The 21,990-nt window shown below is 37.3% G+C and overlaps 1 long non-coding RNA gene across 1 annotated transcript in view; it reads left to right on the top strand.

Annotated features, from left to right (window-relative positions):
* LOC309838843 overlaps positions 1 to 18,699 on the top strand; it is a 530,643-nt gene extending 511,944 nt beyond the window's left edge. Inside the window, exon 3 of the long non-coding RNA XR_014298402.1 lies at positions 18,539 to 18,699. This is a non-coding gene — a long non-coding RNA (uncharacterized lncRNA). The remainder of the gene's footprint in view (positions 1 to 18,538) is intronic.
* The last annotated feature ends 3,291 nt before the right edge of the window (positions 18,700 to 21,990 follow it).

Raw genomic sequence — 21,990 nt, 5'->3', positions numbered from 1 at the left:
AAGTTTCCAGCCTGGCTCTCAAGATTCCAGGAGTTCTAAGATTATGTTTTGTATGTCAAAAAGCTAAGGTTCACATACACAGACCCATGTTAAAAATGCACAATCCAATTCAAAACATCAGGTACTTTCCCTGAGCTAAATTTCTACTAATTGATACCTGTAATAATATAAACACATTTTGAGAATTTAAAATTTTCCAGGCATGGCACTAAAAAAATCGCATGCATTATCCTATTTAAACCTCATGAATACATCCCAGGGGGTGATACTATTATTATCCCCTTTTAGAAATGAATTCACCAAGGGTTAGAAAAGTAAATTAAGTATCTTGCCCAAGGTTGCATAGCCAGTAAGTGATAGAATGAGAATTCAAATCTAAATGTGTCTTACTCCTGTATGCAAACTGTTAACTATACATATGTTTCGACTAACTGAGAAAGAAAAACTCTCATTGCTTCAGCCACTTAACAGTTGCACAATGTTGGACAAATTAATTAACCTTCATTTTCTGCTTTTTAAAATGAAAACAGTAGTGATATTTACCTTCTGAGATTGTTGTATGGATTAAATAATACAAAAGTAAACATATATGGTAAATAGAAAACTATTATTTACATTACTTAATAAATGCAATTGATTCAGTAGATAAAATCTTTCATAACATCAGGAAAATAATAAAATAGATGAAAATGTTTGGAAAAATTAAGTTCTTGAATGCAGTCTAGAAGAAGTAATAATTTAGGTTCCCAGACGTATTTCCTATACTTACACATATATATACTTCATTGAAAAAAGAAGTACCATAAGTTTCTGTTACCAAATTTAATATTTGGAGGAAAATGTATATACATGTATGTATATGTGTATATAGTAATTAAAAGGACTCACGAGACAGTTCATGATATAGCATGTTTATAGTGGGTTGAGCCAATATAACAAAAAGCGCCTGAGAAGACTCAGTTTGGTCCATGGAGGAGAACTAGTATGAGGACCCATATCGTCTTCACACACTAATCCTCTGGCATGAAAGATACTACAATCATCAACTTTTAAACAAATTCAAATTTCCTTGACAATGTATACTTTCACTTTGTTAAACTAACAACTCTGTCAAATTGACATTTCAGAAATCGGTATTATTTTGTATTTCATAGAGGAACTAAAACTGCCATGTTATGTATTCTACAGTCATTGCCACAGTCCAGGGCTTATCACAAACTCAACCTCATTCAATCATTCTAAGAATCAAAGTGATTAGACTAACCATCTTGTCGTCCAGATAATGGGGATGGTTTGACAATTAGATGGAATTTTTTTGTGTGACCAACTGATTGATCAGTAATTAACCTGGAAATAATCAACCTGGCCAAAATGGTCAAACTTTTAGGGTAATTCGTTTTCTTTTCTACATCCTGACTATTCCTTCAGTTCAACAAATAGCACAAAACAATATACTTCTCTCATGTTTTTTACTTCATTGTTTATAAAAGAGAGAGGATACTTTCTTAAGAGCTATCCTTTTTTTTGAGATATATTTTTAGATCTACTTTTTAACACTATATTCCCTATAAAGGAAAGAATAGTTGAAATTATTGTTTGGAGTGTCTTGGATACTTCTCTCTCCTCCCTCCTCCCCGCCCCCCAGTGGGTGAAAATAAGAGAAGCAAACCTGTGAGGCATGTTAAAATTTAAAGAACAAATTTAAATAATGAATCTATTTCCTCCAGGTTAGTGTTCTCAGTAATTGTACTTAGTAGATGCTGGAATAGCCAAACTGCACTTTCATTTTTAGGCAAAAATTACCTTAACTGAACTCAAATCTGGTATGTTAATAGTCCCAGCATCATCATTAAGCTAAAAATTGAACATTCTATCTTACCCTGAAAAATTCCAATTAAGCCCACTTGGAGCTTTCCACTGAATGCCAGCACTAATTCCTTTCTGTAAAAGATCAAGGATGCCAGGATGTCACACCAGAGAGAGGCCAATAGTCAGCTCATTAACAATACTGATGAAGTATACTAATAGCTCTTACTGATGTGAGCATCTCAACTCGGACTAAAATCGCATCCTATAAGGCTGTATGGGAGATTTGGGAGGTCATCTGTCATTAGAAACAAGTTTATGTGGACAGTTCAAAATGGAATAATCTAAAGAACTGAACTTTGGAGTGGTGTCAAATCTTAACAAATAGACAAATGGAATTAGGCGTTATTTTTGTTTAAATAGCTGATCTGCTGATGTAAGCAACACTACTAAAACTCTTCTAACCTCTTGGTTTCACCTCAGTAGGAAATTCAATATGAAAGTTGACTGTTTTTACTTTCTTCCTAGCTCTCTCTTTATCATTAAGATATGATTCTGTTGTCTCTAAGGCCACAGTCAAATGGAACATAGACCAATTTATCTGCTAAAGTTTTCATCAGTAGTGCCACAAGCACTAATTGGTAGGTTCCTTTTTTATTTTTTAATATTCTTCAGTGAATTTAGAATATGGGTCTTTTAAGAAATAAATTGGCCAGCAGGGTTGTCAATGTTTAAACATGGTTACACAAAAGAGCTACATGGACAAGAAAGCAAAATACCATAAAAGTATATGATTGAGATCACAAAGTTGTCAAGGAGGGAATATCTCCTTGTCAATCCAGCCAGGGCCTTCCACCCTTACAGGCTGGATGTTCCTTTCTCATCACAGACGAGGGGCTGGTCTGAAAACGAAATACTTTTCATGGAGCACAGCACTGAGTGAACTCAGTAAGACAGGCTAACTCTAATGAGCTACTAGAGTTAAACTAGGATGCACATTTATCTATTTTCAGCCACTTCAACATTGATGTCCACTCTCTCTTGTAATCAATGTACCGTGGAAATGGAATTAATCTTCAAAAACTTAATTGGTCAGCTGGGGCCCCAAGCAAATGAAGGAAGATAGTCTTGAGGAATATTTAGTTTATAGCATGGTGAAATTTGCAATTTAAAAATATCTTTCCACACAATTAAGGATACAGCTCTGCTGAAAATAATGCAGTTTTCTAAGAATTCTATGTCTATTCTGAACAGAAATAAATTAATCCTTCCTAAATCTGTACTTCAATCTTTCCTTTTCCACATTGACAGTGTGTCTTTGATTGAATTTTCTTCTTTGGGAAGTTTGCAACGAACTTGGCAGAGTCACAAAATATTTTTTTTAAGTTTGCTCATATTTTCATGAGATACTGCCTTACAAAACTTAATTGGAATTAGGTATTTCCAATTAGTCAAAGATGAATGGATCTTTTAAAATAAGTCACACTTCAGATGCTAATCCCATCCATTTCATATTGTTTCTTCCTGTTTTAACTTCCAAATTCTGGAGACATCTTTTTTTTTATGGCTGCATTGGGTCTTCATTGCTGCGCGTGGGCTTTCTCTAGTTGTGGGGAGCCGGGGCTACTCTTCATTGTGGTGTGTGGGCTTCTCATTGTGGTGGCTTCTCTTGTTGCAGAGCACGGGCTCTAGGCACACGGGCTTCAGTAGCTGTGGCTCGTGAGCTCTAGAGCGCAGGCTCAGTAGTTGTAGCTCGCAGGCTTCAGTAGTTGTGGCTTGTGGGCTCTAGAGCACAGGCTCAGTAGCAGGGGTGCATGGGCTTAGTTGCTTCGTGGCATGTGGGATCTTCCCGGATCAGGGCTTGAACCTGTGTCCCCTGTATTGGCAGGCAGATTCTTTTTTTTTTTTTTTTTTTTTTTGCAGTACGTGGGCCTCTCACTGTTGTGGCCTCTCCCGTTGCAGAGCACAGGCTCCGGACGCGCAGGCCCAACCGCTCCACGGCATGTGGGATCTTCCCAGACCGGGGCACGAACCCGTGTCCCCTGCATCAGCTGGCAGACTCTCAACCACTGCGCCACCAAGGAAGCCCAGCAGGCGGATTCTTAACCACTGCACCACCAGGGAAGCCCCAAATTCTGGAGACACCTTAACTCATCTTTACATAATGGCTAGAAGCAGCATTATATATTAAACCCTTTCCCGGCATAGAAGGGGGATTGGATTCATAATCTTCCGCCACCCCTCCAATTAATGGCAAATTACATGTCTTAAACATTGTTAAAGATAGAGGGGGATATACGGAACAGTTAGCCACAATGTTGATGGAGAGCGTAAGGGGCGAGTAGTGCTGTACTCTTAAATTAAAGAAAATATCCCTTATTCTAAAGATAAAGACGAAGAAAAAAGAAACCTATTAGAAATGGAGATATACACATAAAGCTATTCACTAATGAGCTGGTTTCCTTTGAGAGTTGAAATTACAAGCTGCGCCAGGTAAACCCCAGAATAGCCTGGAATTTAACTTGATGATAGAGTGCCCACATTACTTTTGCAGCTTCATTTTCTACCATTCTTATCCAAGTTTCTTTTACTCAGTCACAATAAAACACTCACCATTCCACAATTTTAATACAAGCTATTATAGTACTGGGGCACAAAGTGTTTTGTGTTTTTTATTTTTATTTATTTATTTTATGATGACAAACCTGATCTTAAATCCACTTTTCTATCACTTACTACTTTGTATGACATCAGTCAAATTTTCATAATTCTCTAAGTCTTATTTTCCTGTAATACTTACCTAAAACTGGATTCAATAATACCTAACTTGGAAGTAACAGAATAGAAATTTCACATCTATTGATAGCTATTTAGAACATGTGAAAAATTAAATTTAAAAAATAATGAACAAAGAAGAATCATTATAAACATTTAGATGGAAAAATTAGGATATGTATTCAAATCATACTCCAAAATCCATTTCCAGTGGGTCTGCCTCATCTTCTCTACCCTGTGGGGGCTGAATGTGGACAGGTAATTGTGGAGCAAAGGAGGGGCGCTCTGCTGCCATAATTACGGTTTTACTGGGAAGGAAAGAACATCCCAGGTCCCTTATACCCCTGTCAATATAAATTAATCCAAAAATAAATTAACCCCGCATCTCTTTTAACATAAACAGATGTCAAAAATTAACCTACTGAAATCACACTTGACCACTAGCATACTATTTTAAAAATAATAATACATATATTGTTAGATGCTGTGTGATTACAATGCTTATGAAAGCACCTACCCAGTAGCCAGAGGGACTCTTCAATAAGACCTGAGTTGAATCCTGAAGGCAGTGCTGTTTAGCTATGTGCCTTGGATGAGTTACATAAACCAGTTAAAATCTCAGTTTCTTCATCTATAAAATTTGATTAATTATGATTAATCAGCCTGAAAGGGTTGCTTTGAGCATTTAATGATGTAATCATTTAAAGAGCTTAGCACAACGCCTGCCTCTGGTTGCATGTAAACTCGAAATGATTATAGTAATTGTTCACTACAGGGTGGTCATTATCATTATTTCATCACCCCATGCCTTCACACGTTCCTTCTTCCTGTAATATCCTCCTCCTTTCCTCTTTCCGTTGTGCTTCTAGTAATTCTCTAATTTTTTTGCCCTTCTAACCCCAGTGCCCAGCACCATGCTTGATACTGAGGAGGAACTCAGTAAATTTTTGATGGTAAAATAAATGAAGAAACAAGTAAACAAATGGAAAAGAGACTGAACAGATTCTTGGTAGAGATGAGTGGCCCTTAAGACCACTTTCATAAAGCTAGGGTCAGCAAATTTTTTCTATTAAAAGAAACAGAAAGTAAATATTCTAAGTCTTGTGAGCCATAAGATCTCTGTAACAACTATTCAGCTCTGGTTTTGTAGCATGAAAGCAACCACAGAGCATACATAAGTGAATAAGCATGGCTGTGTTCCAATAAAGCTATATTTATGGAACTGAAACTTGAATTTCACATAGTTTTCATGTATCATAAAATTTATTCTTCGGAAATTTCTTTTCAAGCATTTAAAATTGTAAAACTCAGTCTTAGTTCATGGACCACAAGAAAATAGGCAGTGGGCTGGATTTGACCTATGGCCATAATTTGCCCATCACTGAGCTAGAGAAACAATGTAATCAAAACTCGGAAAAAAATCTGGCTTATTAGTCATTATGCATTGGGCCCATCCTAATGGTAGGAAAAGGATGCCTTTGGAACTCCTGAATTTTCATGGAAATGTGAGAGGGCTTCTCTCATGATATGTTGCCCATGAACTTAGACTTAATTTTTGTAAAATTCTTCAGTTTCTTTGCTGAGGCAGCAATGTCTAGAAAGGAACCTGAGTTTTAGAGCTTGAAGCTCTATGTCTACTAGCACCTAGCCTTGGGTAACCCTCTCTCTTAATTTTATCATGTGGAAAATTAGCATAATAATTCCTATTTGTCAGTGTTGCTATTATTATTAGAGAGTATATATAAAGCCCTGCCATCTAATAGATGCTCAATAAATTTTAGTGACAATTGCACCCTCATATTTAGTTTTTAGAAGATATTATTTCTCAAACCAGTTCCATTTTCTCCTGCTATTTCTAAGCCATATGGGAATTCTACCACTCTAGCAGGGTCCTTGTGGTCAGAGATAACAGGATTACCTGTGGACTTTTCTTGCTCCTACTGCTAGAGTAGGAACCTGGAAAGAATGAAAAGATAACAGTCACTCAACATCACCATCTTTCCATGGCATCCTAAGTACACTCAAGTTATTGTACTATAATGTCTAAAATACAAACTCGGCAACAGTGGGTACCTCTTTGCCTTGTTCCATGCCATATCCTTAGCCCCTAGAACAGTACCCTGCAAAACACTGGGGTTACACATTTTTTGTTCAATGAGAGGAGGATCTAAGTCAGAGACTGTACATTGCCTACCACCTGAAGATACTCTTTTCTTTACCTCACACGGCGATTCCAAAGTAATAATAATTAGCTGAAAACAAACAAAAAAACCCATTAAATATGTATGTTACTTTTATGTAAAAGGAATTTCGATTTAACTAATTACGATCTGCATATTCATATGACAACATGATTTGAAGCTAACTGTAGCTGTGTCTGATTGGAAGGGTCAGGCTTAAGCCTGTGGTCAAATTACATCAAGCCCTTGTTTGAGGACTACAGGGAGCAGAGAGGCTGGTGCTCTATGAGGAGAAAAGAGTGGCCCAACTCAAGGAGACGGAAAGTGAAAAGACAGACAAGCTACAGTTCTCCTAGGTGTTGAGACCTGTGCATCATGTTCATGCAGCATCATGAAAGGTGGCAGGATCTTGGAAGGGAAAGGAATGGACATGCCTTAAAATCTGGAACGGATCCCACTGCTCAGCTTTGATGGCAGCCATTGAATAAGTGATGGAACTGAGGCCCCTCAGACAGTTCTTAACTCACCTAGAATAGAGGTGCCTGCCAGGTAGCTGACAGATATATTAATAAAAATAATGCTGGCCATTCTAACAAATTCCAGTATGTGTCCAAAATATATGTGTATGTACATGTGTATATTCCTATATTTCAAACAAATTTATTTCCTATATACCCAAACACAAGAGTAGTTTATTTCTTATTCACAACGACTTCAAATAGATGTTTGTGGGACTTCCCTGGCAGCACAGAGGTTAAGACTCTGCGGTTCCACTACAGGAGGCACAGGTTCGATCCCCGGTCAGGGAACTAAGATCCCACATGCCGCCTGGCCAAAAAAAGAAAATTTTAAAAATGAAATAGATGTTTGTAGCTGAGGAACTGGCTCTGCTTCATGCTCCCATGTTCCTTCCTATTTGGCCTCTACCATCTCTTACTCGGTCTTCTAAATTTTCATCGAAAGCAAGCAAGTGGACTTTGCAGAATTATATATAAGTTTTTTAGGGTGGGTTCCCCAATGGACAGACCTACAAGTGAAGATTTGGTCAAGGAGAAAGTGAACTGCAATGCAGTTGCCAAGATACCTCACCTATACCACAGGGAGGCCAGGAGCTAAGATGGTCCATCTGAGCAATCCCAAACGACTTAAGCTTTCAGTCAAAATGAGTAATAGGGACTGAATTTACCTTCCCTCCTTAAATAACTAGAAAATTAGTCAAAATACAGAGAAAATAATTTTAAGGCATTGGACAATAATCATATTCTCAGTCATAATAATTTAAAACACTGGACAACAGCACAAGACAGTGATGCTTTAATTTCAAAAAAGCTGGGAAATGTCATCTAGAAAATGTATTTCCAAGAAGAAGAAACAGATTTGGTAAATAGGTAGCCAGTCTCTCCCAGAAAAACAAACATTTAATTGCCCTAACATATACCAGGACAGGGAGGAGAGCACAGCACACTATGAAAAATTGGTAGAACTTCTATTCTATGAACAGGGATGCTTATTGCTAGGCTTTGAGTTGTTCACACTGCAGTGAAAGAAATCTTCCTATGTCTCACCGGATCTTCCAAAAAAGCTTATAGCTGTATATAAAGAAAGCTCTTTTTGTTTTTGTTTTTATTTTTTGCTTTGTTTTATTTTGTTTTATTGTTTTCGGCTGGAAAACCAAGGTTAGGAATGAGTTTAACATTTGTGTGAATGCTAGGTTGGAGGTAAAAGAACAGCAGCATAGAATCTAACAGAGACAAGAATTAGGATCCAGAAAATTACAGTAATTATAATCACCTCATACATGTGCACGTGCACACACACCCACACACAATTATTACCACAAATTCACAGAATTATTGGAGAGGGCATTGAACTTTTCAGAAGATACAGAAATGGAGTTTTAAATTCATCTTCTCTAGATATTAAGAGCAAAGGGAGACTCCAAGAGACATATAGCTTATAATTCTTTTCTCATTCACTTACATAATACACAGATACACAGACAAACTAACTTTATTTCCCTTGTCTACATGTCCTTTGCCATGGTGCTGACCTTTTGAACTAGGAAAATGAATTGATTCTCAAACAAAAGAACTACAGGCAATATGCTTCAACAATATAGTAAGTACTAAAATATATTATTCCTCTAGCCCTTCTGCTTGTAAGGTAATGAATGTAATTCTAACTATGTGGTATCTTTCTAATTCCCACTAACTGAATATCATCTAATACTGCAATTGTAGCAGTCAATCACAGGCTTTTCTAGCACCTGAAATCTAGCCAACAGAGGACTAGGTTACCTCCCTCTGGAAGGCTAGCAACAAGGGGATTACATGTTTTAATACACCAATCGTTAAGGGGCCAAGTGCCATTTGGCAATTGAGCAGTCATCATTTGGGGGTGCTAGGTCACAATGCATAGTGACCCATCAATAGCAGAGAACCCATCTCTAGTGTACCTGCATTCCAGAAGTCAGGTGCCAGACCCAGAAAGCTTGCTGATCAGTGATTGAAGAGGGAGTCCTTGGGGCAGAATCCATAGTATCCCAATAAATGCCTGGTTCATATGATGATTTTGTTCCCAATATTCCATTCTTTCAATTAACTACAAACCATCGCTGATTAACTATCAAAACTACCTTGAAGTAAAAGGTGATTGTGATAGTTCTTTTTGCTTTCAGCAAACTGATAAAATGGGAACATCAACCTACCAGATCTAAAGAAGAGGGAATGGGTCAAGTTTTAAGATAGGTTCTACTCTCTTCACAGAAAGGCATTAGATAGTAGAGGAGGACCATTGGAAAAAGATTCCTTTCTAAACCTGAAAATGGACACAACAACCTGCTTCAGGAACCTGGGGAAGTGTTAAAGCAGGGTTTTCATATTTTAATCCTGGTTAGTTTCCTCACCCTTTTGCCTCCAAGCTGGATTTCCTAAGACTGCCCGGTCACAGGTTCATAACTCTGCTCTGAGAGATGGGCAGTACTAAAGGCAGTTGCCAACATTTATTGATTGCTTACCTTGGACCAGGCTTTGCTCTAAGTGCTTTATACGCATTTATTCATTTAAGAACAACCCTATGAGAAAAATGAGGCACTGAAATGTTAAGTAAATTGCACAAGGTCTGGCATGTCATGGAGCCAGAAAACCATCCCAAGCAATTTGGGACCAGAGCCAACATTCTTTTCAACCATATTATATCTATGTTTCTTTCTCTACATTGAATTAAACCATTCTTACAGACCCAGGATCTACTGCCTCTGCCATCACTGCAAAGTCCTTGTGCCTACACTATTCACCAGTTATTACTAATTTCTATGCTCCCTTCAAGTCACTCTGCTAAACAGGAACCCTGTTTATAACACCTGACAGGACCCTCTATATGGCCACTGCACTCCACAACTTTGGAGGCACCAGTCACATAAACTACAATGTGAATGGCACCACCAGGGCTGTACAACACAGTAGCCCTGGGACTAGGTTTACCTTACAAGACCCTTTGTTAATCACAGTTGAGTTCCCTTCTTACTGTCCTAGCCCTCCATCCACTCCACCTTAAGGACTGAAATTATTTTCTTGGATGTTGAGCCATCATTTTGGACCCTCACTTGCTCCTAGTTCTTTTTCATGCCCTTTTCCCCTGGAATGAGTTTCTCTTCCCTATGGCTGATCAACCACTCCTGTTAGTAGTGGTTCTTATGAAGAAATGGCCAAGAGCTCCAATCTCTGATCAGCTCCCTATCACCAGCACAACACGGGTTCTCTAAGGATCTGTCCCCAAAGGACATTCCAGGCAAAAGAATACCTGTCATTACTAGTATGTCCTTCTGTTCTAACTTTTTTTTTATGTAGGTGCTTATGTCATGAGTTGGAATGAATAATACAGAAACCATAAGCACCTCACTTACTCTATGCTAAGTTTCTAAACTACTCTGTGCAGGTTTCCTTCCCCCTATTCCCTCTCATATCCTATTTTATCTTTCAAAGACCAGGGCATAAAACAAATCCACAGTTACATCTTACTGCACCAATTATACAAAATAAAAGAGAACCCCAAAAAGAAAACACATAATTATATTATAGATATAAATATATTTTAAATATTCTCTATCAGATTACTAAATTAATGATTGTTCATTGTAGAATATTTGATAAATACAAAAAATAAAAAATAAAAAAGGATAGTCAAATAGTCACATCACCTAATCTCAGTTGCTAGTTAATAAATTCTTCTCCTAACTATCCTATAATTATGTGTTTGTTTTTACATCTGTATTATACATATGCATATAGTTTCACTTGTTTAAAGGTTTTTGAGCAAAACAAGAATGAGATTATAGCTTTGCCCCCAGAAAGTTATATTTGGCGGTTGCATAAAAAACTGGATTGAAGGAGGAGGCTCTAGAATCCAGAAAAGCCACTTGAGAAAGAACACAGGCATGAACAAATATAAATGCTGTAAAAATGAAAAGAAGGTGACAGGTGAGAGGAAAACTTATTCTATTGATATATAAGTGTTTCTCTAAGTCAGTCTCTTCCATAGAGTTCTGAGGGAAATCAGAAAGCAGCTGCCTTCAGATTGGTAATGGTTTCAAAGGTAACCAACTCATTTTTTTGAAATTTGGGAACTGTCATAAATAAACACACTATCATTTATTTGCCTTCAATTTTTTTCATTCTTACTTCTAATTCTAGCAACTAGGATAAAAATCTTAAGGCAGGAAAGAGAGTGAAATTTATGATGCTAGTGTTAAGACTTGTAAGGTTGCCACCTTAACATTTTTACCACTGCATTTAACTTGCACGATTTCCTAGAAATATCCCTTGGGAATTTCAGATTTTTAAGCTCTCAAACATTAGATTGTGTGATCCCTGACTTAGGTGTACTTGATTTGTTATGTAAGTGTGGCACATATACATTCTCTATTACTTGCCAAAAATTAAATATCAAGTTCTTATCCATGGTCAAATGGTGCGTCTGATCACATTTCTAGATTAGGGTTCCAGAAAACACGTCTCTTTTTGGAGGCAAAAAAATTCAGTGTCCACATTAGGAAACAACTAAATGCTTGATGCATGAATGTCTTAGGTACCAGCATGACTAAACATTAGCACTAATTTTCAAATGGTGTGCTTGGAACAAAGAGGCCATTACTATAAAGCATGATAAGTGTTTAAACCATGTTCCATTAAGATAACTCAATAGTTTCATTTGAAGTGTGGTATGAAAGTCTGCAGAGTGGAACCTTTCTAATGACTAATCAGATGACTGTTTAGAATTCCTTGGTGCTTCCTGAGCACTATGGGACAAGGGGGGCCGGGGGTGGGGAATCAATTCATGTCTGTATATCGCACTGTCTTCTTTCAATTGACTTGCCCATGTAACTAAGTTGATTTGATTGGCCCCTGGGGAAGACACACATCCCCCATTAACCACTGCCTTCTGATACAGACTGGCAGAGAATACCTGCTTGCTATAAACTTTCCTGAAAGATGAACACTGAGAAAATCAAGCAATCAATGAACTAAATCTGGGAAGAAGAAAATAGAAAATTGCCAGATATGCGTCTGCTACTTCTTTTGGAAAATGAAAGAGAAAAAGACTCCAACAAACCAATCAACAAATTTCCAGCCTCATTTAGAGATGGTTATTTTCAGCAGCTCCCTTTTATGTAGCACATCATGGGTTCCAACCATTGTTTTCCTAGCTTCAGCAAGTAGATTGCTTTTTATAAAAATTAATTTCATCATTCTAAAGCAATTCTGTGTCTGAGTTAAAGCTATACATAAACACATGGATTAATTTTGTAAAGTTTAATCATAGGAACTAGTAGCCCAATACGGAATCAGTTGTATTTGGCACTTCAGATGAGTGAAGTCATGATTCCTATAAGAGTATGGAAAGAAATGTGTCCTCATGATCACAGCCCCTAGAATTGTTTTCACTCTCTTTTACACTTTAAGGCCTTCTTTCCTATGGCCCAGGAAAAAGAATGTTCCCTGTGCAATTGAGAAGAATGTATATTTTGTTGTTGGGTGAAATGTTTTGTACGGGTCTGTTAGGTTCATTTGGTCTAAAGAGAGATTGTTAGGTCACAAAACAAGTCTTAGGAAATTCTAGAAGATACAGAAACAACTTAAATATCCATCAATGGATGAATGGATAAAGAAAACGTAGTATATACATGGAATATTATTTAGCCTTAAAAAAGAAAATCCTGCAATATTCTACAACATAGATGAATCCTGAGGACATTATGCTAAGTGAAATAAGCCAGACAAGGAAGGACAAATACTGCATGATTTGATTGCTATGAGGTATCTAAAACAGTCAAACTCACAGAAGCAGATAGCAGAAGAATGGTTGCCAGGAGTCAGGGAGAGGGGGACATGGGGAGTTGCTAATCAACTGGTATAAAGTTTCAGTAATGCAAGATGAATAAGTTCTAGAGATCTACTACAAGAGCCTAATGAGACCAGTTCTTTGGGTCTCTCTCAGCAGTTACGACCCTCCCTCCTGCCATGTTGGCTCCAGGCATCCTGGAGAGATCACCTTCACTACAGTTATGTCTGTAGGTGCAAGCTGGTTGGAGAGTAAAGAAATTACAGAGGTGAAACATATAAACATTCAATATTCTTGTTATAAAAGTGATTCTAACTCTGAAACTGTCCATAAACATACAAGGCAAGTATATAAGGCACAGCTCAGAGCAAACAAAGAAGCACATCTCCTGCCAAAGTGTTCATGTACCACTTAGATCACCTACAGCTTCTTCTCACCTTCTGATCTGGGTGACTTATTTCACTGTGTTAATCAAATTTCTTTCTATATAAATCTATTCAACAAAGTTAATTTACAATTCAAATTTTGAATTATTTCTTAAATCCCCAATGTGTTTGTATTTAGCTTGTGTTTTAGTGGTTCAAGAAATTTATACAAATTTATTGAATTATTCAGAAATAGAAAATTAATTCAACATAAAAGGTAAAGTAACATACAAGTTAATCCACATATTTTTTTTAACTATATCCAATTCTAATACAAGTCTTTGGTGTTTTTTTGTTTTTGTTTTTCTTTTCTGTTTTCTAATGGCCTAGTTCAAATTTACTAAAAGGAGGTTAAAGGATGCCATCCACAGGAGTACAGTCAAAAAGATGGCTAAAAATGTGTCAAAGCTGGGTAATAAATTATCCATTGTCAAGAATGTCTTGGAGGGAAGAAAATACACTTATAGATAATATTTATGAGCTTTTATTAGAAATGTGCTTTAAATTCACAAAAGCTAAGCAAGCACACGTGAGATGAGAAAGAAGGTACACCCATAGTGTGTACAGACTTAGATTTCGATTCTACACAATTCTTCATCTAAAATACTGCAGCTGGAATTAGCCCTATTAAAATGCAACTGTCCTTTTCCATCCACATTTAATCAAATTTCCTTGTGTTAATGAAATGTAGCAAGAACAGAAATTTCACTTACAATAAAGGATGTCTGATTTAAGCATTCAACATTTTGTCTTTGATATATATTTCTGAAGGTTTTAAACAATTGTATAATCAAATTCTATTTTAATTTAAGTGCCTCTGTCAGTCTCCATGGCTCTATTCTAGAGCCAGCCCAAGATCTACCAGTTCCTTCAAAAGGAATAACTAATGGTGTAACTTTTCATTTTATATTAAAGTTAACGGACATACAGGCACATTACAGACATTCAATGTTTACTTCATATTCATTTAAATGTAGACTTTGAGACACTCTGTCCATTTCTAACTTCATTCATCAGAAATGTTTGCGAACCTATGCATTACCTTCTACTGCACTATTCAAGAAGCTTTGGGACAGTGACAACTACTTTTTGTCAAATCCACTTACAGCCAGTCCACACGACCAAACTATGTCAATACTAATGGGAGATATTAGCTTTTTGTCTTTAGATTCCACTTTAAATTCTCCAGACATTTCTTTGTTTAACCATGGACTCAGGAAAGAAGAGTCTGCAGACAATGTCAAACCAATTTAATATGGTGGTTCTTTAACTACATTTCACCAAAAGGAGTTTAAAATCTGTTTTAGAATTTTATACACTCTGGTTTTTACACATCATTGCTTTTATAGTTTTCTTAAATATTACTCTTTCTCATTAAATTGTGATAGATATATTTAAGATGTGGTAGTATTTTCTTCCTATAAAATTAACTATGAGCATCCATTAAAAACGGTTCGCTGCATGGGCTTCCCTGGTGGCGCAGTGGCTGAGAGTCCGCCTGCCGATGCAGGGGACACGGGTTCGTGCCCCAGTCCGGGAAGATCCCACGTGCCACGGAGCGGCTGGGCCCGTGAGCCATGGCCGCTGAGCCTGCGCGTCTGGAGCCTGTGCTCCGCAACGGGAGAGGCCACAACAGGGAGAGGCCCACGTACCGCAAAAAAAAAAAAAAAAGGATGTGGTACACAGTGGAATATCACCCAGCCATGAGAAAAGAGGATTTTCTGTCATTTTCAACAACATGGATGGACCCTGAGCACACTAAATGAGATAAGCCAGACAAAGACAAGAACAGTATGATATCACTTATTTGTGGAATCTAAAAAAATCAAACCTGTAAAAAACAGAGTAAAATGGTGGTCATCAAGGGATGGTGGGGTGGTGAGGGGATAAGATTGATAGTGTTTAACTGTACAAACTAGTAATGAGTAGTAAATAAGCCACAGATGTCGAACTAATGCACGTATGATGACTATAGACAATAAGAGTATACTGTAATTACATGGACAGATGAATGGTTAAAGAAGATGTGGTACATATACACAATGGAATATTACTAGGTCATAGAAAGGAATGAAATAACGCCATTTGCAACAACATGGATAGACCTAAAGATTATCATACTAAGTGAAGTAAGTCAGAAAGAGAAACACAAATACCATATGATACCACTTATATGTGGAATCTAAAATATGACACAAATGAACTTATTTACAAAACAGACTCACAGACATAGAGAATAGACTTGTGGTTACCAAGGGGGAAAGGGGATAGGGGAGGGATAAATTAGGAGTTTGGGATTATCAGATACAACTACTATATATAAAATAGGTAAACAACTATTGGTCCTACTGTATAGCACAGGAAACTATATTCAATATCCTGTAATAAACCATAATGGAAAAAATATGAAAAAGAGTATACATATATATATATATATATATATATATATAAACTGAATCACTTTGCTGTACACCAGAAACTAACACAACATTGTAAATCAACTATACTTCAATTTAAGAAAATATACTGTAATAACGTAATGTGACAAATATCACTAAAATGGCAATTATCTTACAATATATAAATGTATCAAAACAACACACTGTATACCTTAAATTTATACAGTAACATACCATTTATTCAATACAAGTCTTTGTCAAATTGTTTATTGAATTTCAGATATACTATGCTTATAGCATTTTACAAATCTTCCTGTTCAAAAGCACTATTAAAAAATAGTATGAATTTGGTATCACTTAATCTTAGTTCATTCATCCTACTTCCTAACGGTTACCATTGGCTTTCTAAAAGCTCATAAGCCATATTATAAAAATCCACTTTAGGATTCTGTCATAACTTCCAACTCCATGAAACATTATGGTATTTTGTAGAATTTATCATTACTTTTTAAAATTACTGCCCTCTCTTACTCTAATTCTTATTTCCCCCAATTCCATGATTTTATGGGGGAAAAAAAAAAAAGGAAAATATACTACAATAGGTAAAGTTCAATGAAATTACTAAGTTTATATCTTGGGACCCAGAAATTCCCAAAATGGGAAGTGGCCTGAACAGACCAGAAACAGAAAGAAGAAATAGAAGGTTGCCAAGTATTGACATTTTTATGGTACATGTAGTCAGCTCTGTAAGCTACTTTTAAGACTTTTATTGAATTCATTTAGAGCAGCGGTCCTCAACCTTTTTGGCACCAGGGCCCAGTTTCGTGGAAGACAATTTTTCCACGGACGGAGTCGGGGGATGGTTCAGGCAGTAATGTGAGCAATGGGGAGCCTCAGATGAAGCTTTGCTTCGCTAGCCCGCCACTCACCTCCTGTTGTGAGGCCCTGTTCCTAACAGGCCACAGACCGGTATCAGTCCACGGCCTGGGGGTTGGGGATCCCTGATTTACAGAGTATCACAATGCCTACATTTCCAAAGATTTACAGCCTGAAAGTTTATATTAGCCTAATCTATCCCATCTACACACCCCCATTTATTTTCCATTATATACACTGGAATAATAAGTTATATAATGGAATTAAAATATCAAGCTATTGTGAAGTGAGTTAAAGACTGAAGAAAGAGTCTTGTTTACAGTTTTTTTTATCACGGTTGTAATTGTAATTGAGAAAAAACCTGTTGAAAGAAAGCAATGTTAGAGTTAGTATACTTATGCTCCACACGTCTTCCTGGATATCACAGTATATAGGAATTAAAAACAAATATAAATATGGCTCATCAATATTTATTCTACATAGGCTATGAAAGCCTTTTTCTAAAAATAAACCCCTCTCCAGGGAACTTACAATATTTTATTTTGGATAGTTGGATTACTTGGCCTTTTTTCAATAAAGGGTTTCCAATGAGATGTGCATTAATACTGTGTACATGTTCTTCCCACATTTTAGCACATTCACCTATTTGAGATTATACTTTAAAAGCCTATTTAACATTGATAGCTTTTAACATACAGACTTTGAAGACAGAATATATATAGTAAATATATATATATTTATAATTCATGTACCAGCTTGTGTGTTTTCTATTTCAAATATATTAGATTATACTAAACTGGGAAAACTGATGATCATATTCAAAGACCTATGCTTTGACCTATGAAGTATATATTTCTGTTACCCTTTTTTTCCCATTGCATTCATTTATCTGTTCATTTATTTTCTTAAAAATTGACTGCCTACTCTGTGAAAAGTCTAAAGAATCTAAGATTGAAAAAAAAAAACACTTTCCAAACTAGCTATATTTGCCAGGATGGGATGATTGGATGGGTGGGAAGAAGAATGACTAACAATTGCTTACGGCCTATCTCTGCTCCTTTATGTTTGTCATTCATGAACAACTGATCTCTCTACTACTACATAATCTATCATTTCATAATTGATGTTGCAGATTTGTGTTTAGTTTCTTAGATCAGTGATAACACATTGCCATGTTACCATTAATGACTGTAAAGAGCGTAGGAAGTGCTGAACTTATGATCAGAGTGTAATTTGAAAACTTGGGAGAGTGTGTATGCCCAATTAATATTAATTAATGATAATAATGCCAGTGCACTTAAGATTGTACTTTCTTCTACAAATTAAAATGATGTGATGAGAATAAAACTGCACTTGAGATTTTTCAAAGAGCAAAGGTACTTTTTCCTTCCATCCCTCTTAACAGATTGCTTATGGTTACTTTTTAAAAAAGTGGATTATCATAACAACATGGACATAATACCTCCTGTCAATATTTTCTCTAATTTTTGGGGGGGTGATGGGGGCAGAGGGGGAACTAGTCCATCTATGGAAGACATTGTGATGAAATCCCTCTCAGTTTTCTTAATGACCATGAAATGAAGAAACTGACTTAATCAGCCTTACTTGTATTCTTACACCTGCAGCATCCTTGTGCATCAGCCGTACGGCATCGTACCAAGAGGAAGTGGCTTTGTACTGGATGAATCTTATAGTTCATGAATATGATGCCATGCTTCTCTGACTTTTTTTTTTGCAGTACATGATCGTAAACACTCATACGTTGTGATGTAGGCATTGCACTCCTCAGCACAGGACAACTCAAGCAAACAAGAGGCATCATAACTCACAGGTGTTATATCTTATCCATAAATTACCAGCAGCAATGGATGACAGTGAAGAACTGACCGCCATCCATCTCCACTCAGCTCTCAGAAAGTCTCTATGAGCAAAGAAGTAAAGCATGACTTATGGTAAGATGCAAGATACCACGCTTGCATATTGCTGTGTGTAAAGCAGAGATCAATTCATCAATTCATGGCTTACAAATTTGTCACAAAACAGTGCATCTTCCAGTCTGCCACCTTCAAATTAAGTGTCATGATGAGAGAAAAATACGGCAATGCCTTGGGGAAAAAATACCACATTTTGATTAGGTTACGGAAATGGTGTGGGACAGTAAAAGACAGGAAACTAGAGTTCTCGTTTGGTCACAACATTCAGTCTAAGATCTAGGAGATAGAAACCGGAGAGCAAATACATAAAACAGAAGAAGGGGAGTCCTTACAACCAAAATGAAGATGGTATCTGAGATTGCAGTATAGGAAAAAAACATTACTGGCTATGAACAAGAGAACTGCCTAGCTCCTAACATTAGCCCTTAAATATTGTAAATGAAACCAGCTTGTAGCTTTACTGTTCAAATAAATTTATGCAGACATCACCATTCTGTGAATATTTATTTGAAAACCTCCTTAATTTACGCACTTTCACTTTTATTTTATGACTTTGAAGATAAGGCAGATTAGGGGCAGATAATCAAATGGTGGATTATTTTCTTTCTTTCTCGATACACAATTGTAAATTATTTTAAGACTTAGACTTAAAATCTATCTTGGGCTAATGAGTAGGGCAATTAAACAATTAAAACTCTGCTGACTAATATAAACATGACTCCGCAAATGCAGATCTTGCCTTATAGGATTTTCCAAATGCTTTGTGGATTTGATTTGCATTTATCCCAGTTGCTTACATTAATACCTCAGGATAGAATCAGCAGATGTGGTCTTCAGATTCCTCCTGCTTTAGACAAAGAGCAAAAGAGCTATAGTATGTATATAAGTTAACTGTGGGTTTTACATGACAAATGAAAAATACCCAGATATTCAGTATGATGAAATGCTTCTTGCATTCCTCACACATTTTTAAACTTAGCATGCCCGCTTCTGAATTCTGTCTCTTTTTCTGAAACCTGTTTCTCTACTACACCTTGTAAAAGCCATCCCCATCATTCCAGGTGTTTATATCACACATCTCGGGATCTCTTTCATACCTTCTTCTCCATCATCTCCTATACCCTACACTTGCTGAGTCCTATCAAGTATACCTCCTAAGTAAATTTCAAGGACATCCAGCTCTTTCCATTACCACCCCCACCCACACTGCTCACAGTGAAGCCACCCGCATCTCCTTCCATCCTTACGGCAACAGCTTCTCAATCAGTCTCACCATTTCTACCCTTTATTCCAATGATCTTTTTAAAAAGTAAATCTAAATGTGTTCTTCCCATTCTGCAAAGTCATCAGTGTTTCCTCATTTCAGATGAGGTTAAGCTGCCAATCTATAATGTGACACAAGAGATTCTTCATTTCTGGCTACTGGCTACCCCTTCTTCTAAAACTCATGCAGCACCTTCCTCCTCCCTTGCTATGGTCAGGCATCCAGGTCACCTTTTGGTCCCCTATTTCCTACTCTTTACTTGTGTTATTCTCTGTGCCCGGAATCTTTTCCTCCCCACCCCATGCTCCCAAGTAACTCATCTTCATTGTCTGGGGGCTAACTCCTCAGGAGGGGCTGTCACTGACCCCTAATTCTGGTGGATCCTCCCTGTTATCCTCTCTCATAGCATCCTAGATATTTATTACACTTCTCAAAATTTGTATTTTTAATTGCATATTTGTTTATTTAATATGTTTTGTCCACTTAACTGTAGACATCATTACTTTTTATTCACCTCTGTGCATCCTACACGTAGCATAGCTTTTGACACAAGATCTGTACTTCATCAAGATCTGTGTGTAGTAGTGATGAATCTCAAACCATAAACTCAGATGTGTAAGATACGGCCATGCCTTTATTTCCTTTAATAAAAGTGAATCTCATTCTGAGCTTCCATTTTATTGGGCTGGTAGGAAATTTAAGTACAAATATTATTAGGAATCTCACTCCCTCAAAGGATCAAACCCAGTGGTGACCCCCAAATTGGGAAGGGGGTCTTTATTCTTAAGCCTCATTGTTCACTGCTGGTAACAGCATGGTTCAAGATCATAAGGACCCTTCTAGTCTGATGCCTGTCTCTGTCTCTGTACCACGTGTGGCAAATGAGAATTTTAGTCAATGCTGAAAAGCTGTCCAGGGTTTGATTTCCTTCGGCATACATTCTTTCTGAGGTCCTGTCAACTTCCCAGGGCACCACCAGAGAGCAAGGGATAGGTCTTCTCTGCTAACAAACTTATCTCCTCTTCCCACTTATCTTCTCTGCTAACAAACTTATCTCCTCTTTATTCTCCACATCTCACCTCTTCTCTTGTTGCCCTTGAAGATATTTACCAAGCAGATCTGGGAAGATACCTGAGAGAAAGTACTGAATCCTGCCCTTCCTACTAGCCACATGGCCTTACACCACTCCGAACCCCAGTTCTCTCATCTTTAAAATGGGATGACAAATAAAAGAAAAAATAATAATAAAAGAGGATAACAACAGTGCCGACCTTATGGGATTATTAGACAACTAAATTAATAAAATGAATATCTTGACATAGAGACTGGTTCATGGTAAACATAAAAGAAATGCTAGTTTGTATTACTATAATAGATACAATCCAGGCAACTTCTGTTTTGGGCTCAGGAATGAAAACTTCACCTGGAGCAATAAGGTACAAAAGGGTTTGACTTTAATCCTCCCGCCAGTATATATTCTAGGGAATAAGACTTGTTTGCCTTTTTCACCACTACGTCTCTGACACAGAGAATGATGTCTGGCCTTAGGCAGGGACTCCATAAATACTCCTTGAAGAGTTAATTAAAAATCACTGCCTAGTTTCAGTAGCACCACAGGGAGACAGGCAACAGCCGGGCCCCTACTTGAAGTGAAGTGCAGCAGGGAGAGTGATGTCTCAGGCCCAAGGCCAGAGTCCTGAGAGCCTGCATTGACTGGGACAGGCGCAGGGTAGCCGGAGCAGAGCAGCAAATTCACAGGCTCACAGTAACAGAAGGGAGAAGCTTGGCAAGAGGCAAAAACAGAAGAATCCAAGGGACCTGGTAATCAGCAAATGTGAGTCAAGTCCCTAGGAGATGGAAGAAGCCAAGCTTCTTAAGGGGCAGGCAGAGCTGTGTCTGCAATGACATCATCTGCATCCTAGGTGGAGGAGAATGGGACCCACCTCGTGGTGGCTGTGAGGATTGAACAGGTGAATTTATGTCAGATCTCCT

The sequence above is a fragment of the Grampus griseus genome (genome assembly GCF_964374135.1).
Source record: "Grampus griseus genome assembly, chromosome: 21".
NCBI lineage: Eukaryota > Metazoa > Chordata > Mammalia > Artiodactyla > Delphinidae > Grampus > Grampus griseus.
Note: the sequence above shows the minus strand (reverse complement) of the source record. Positions and strands in the feature narration are given on the sequence as shown.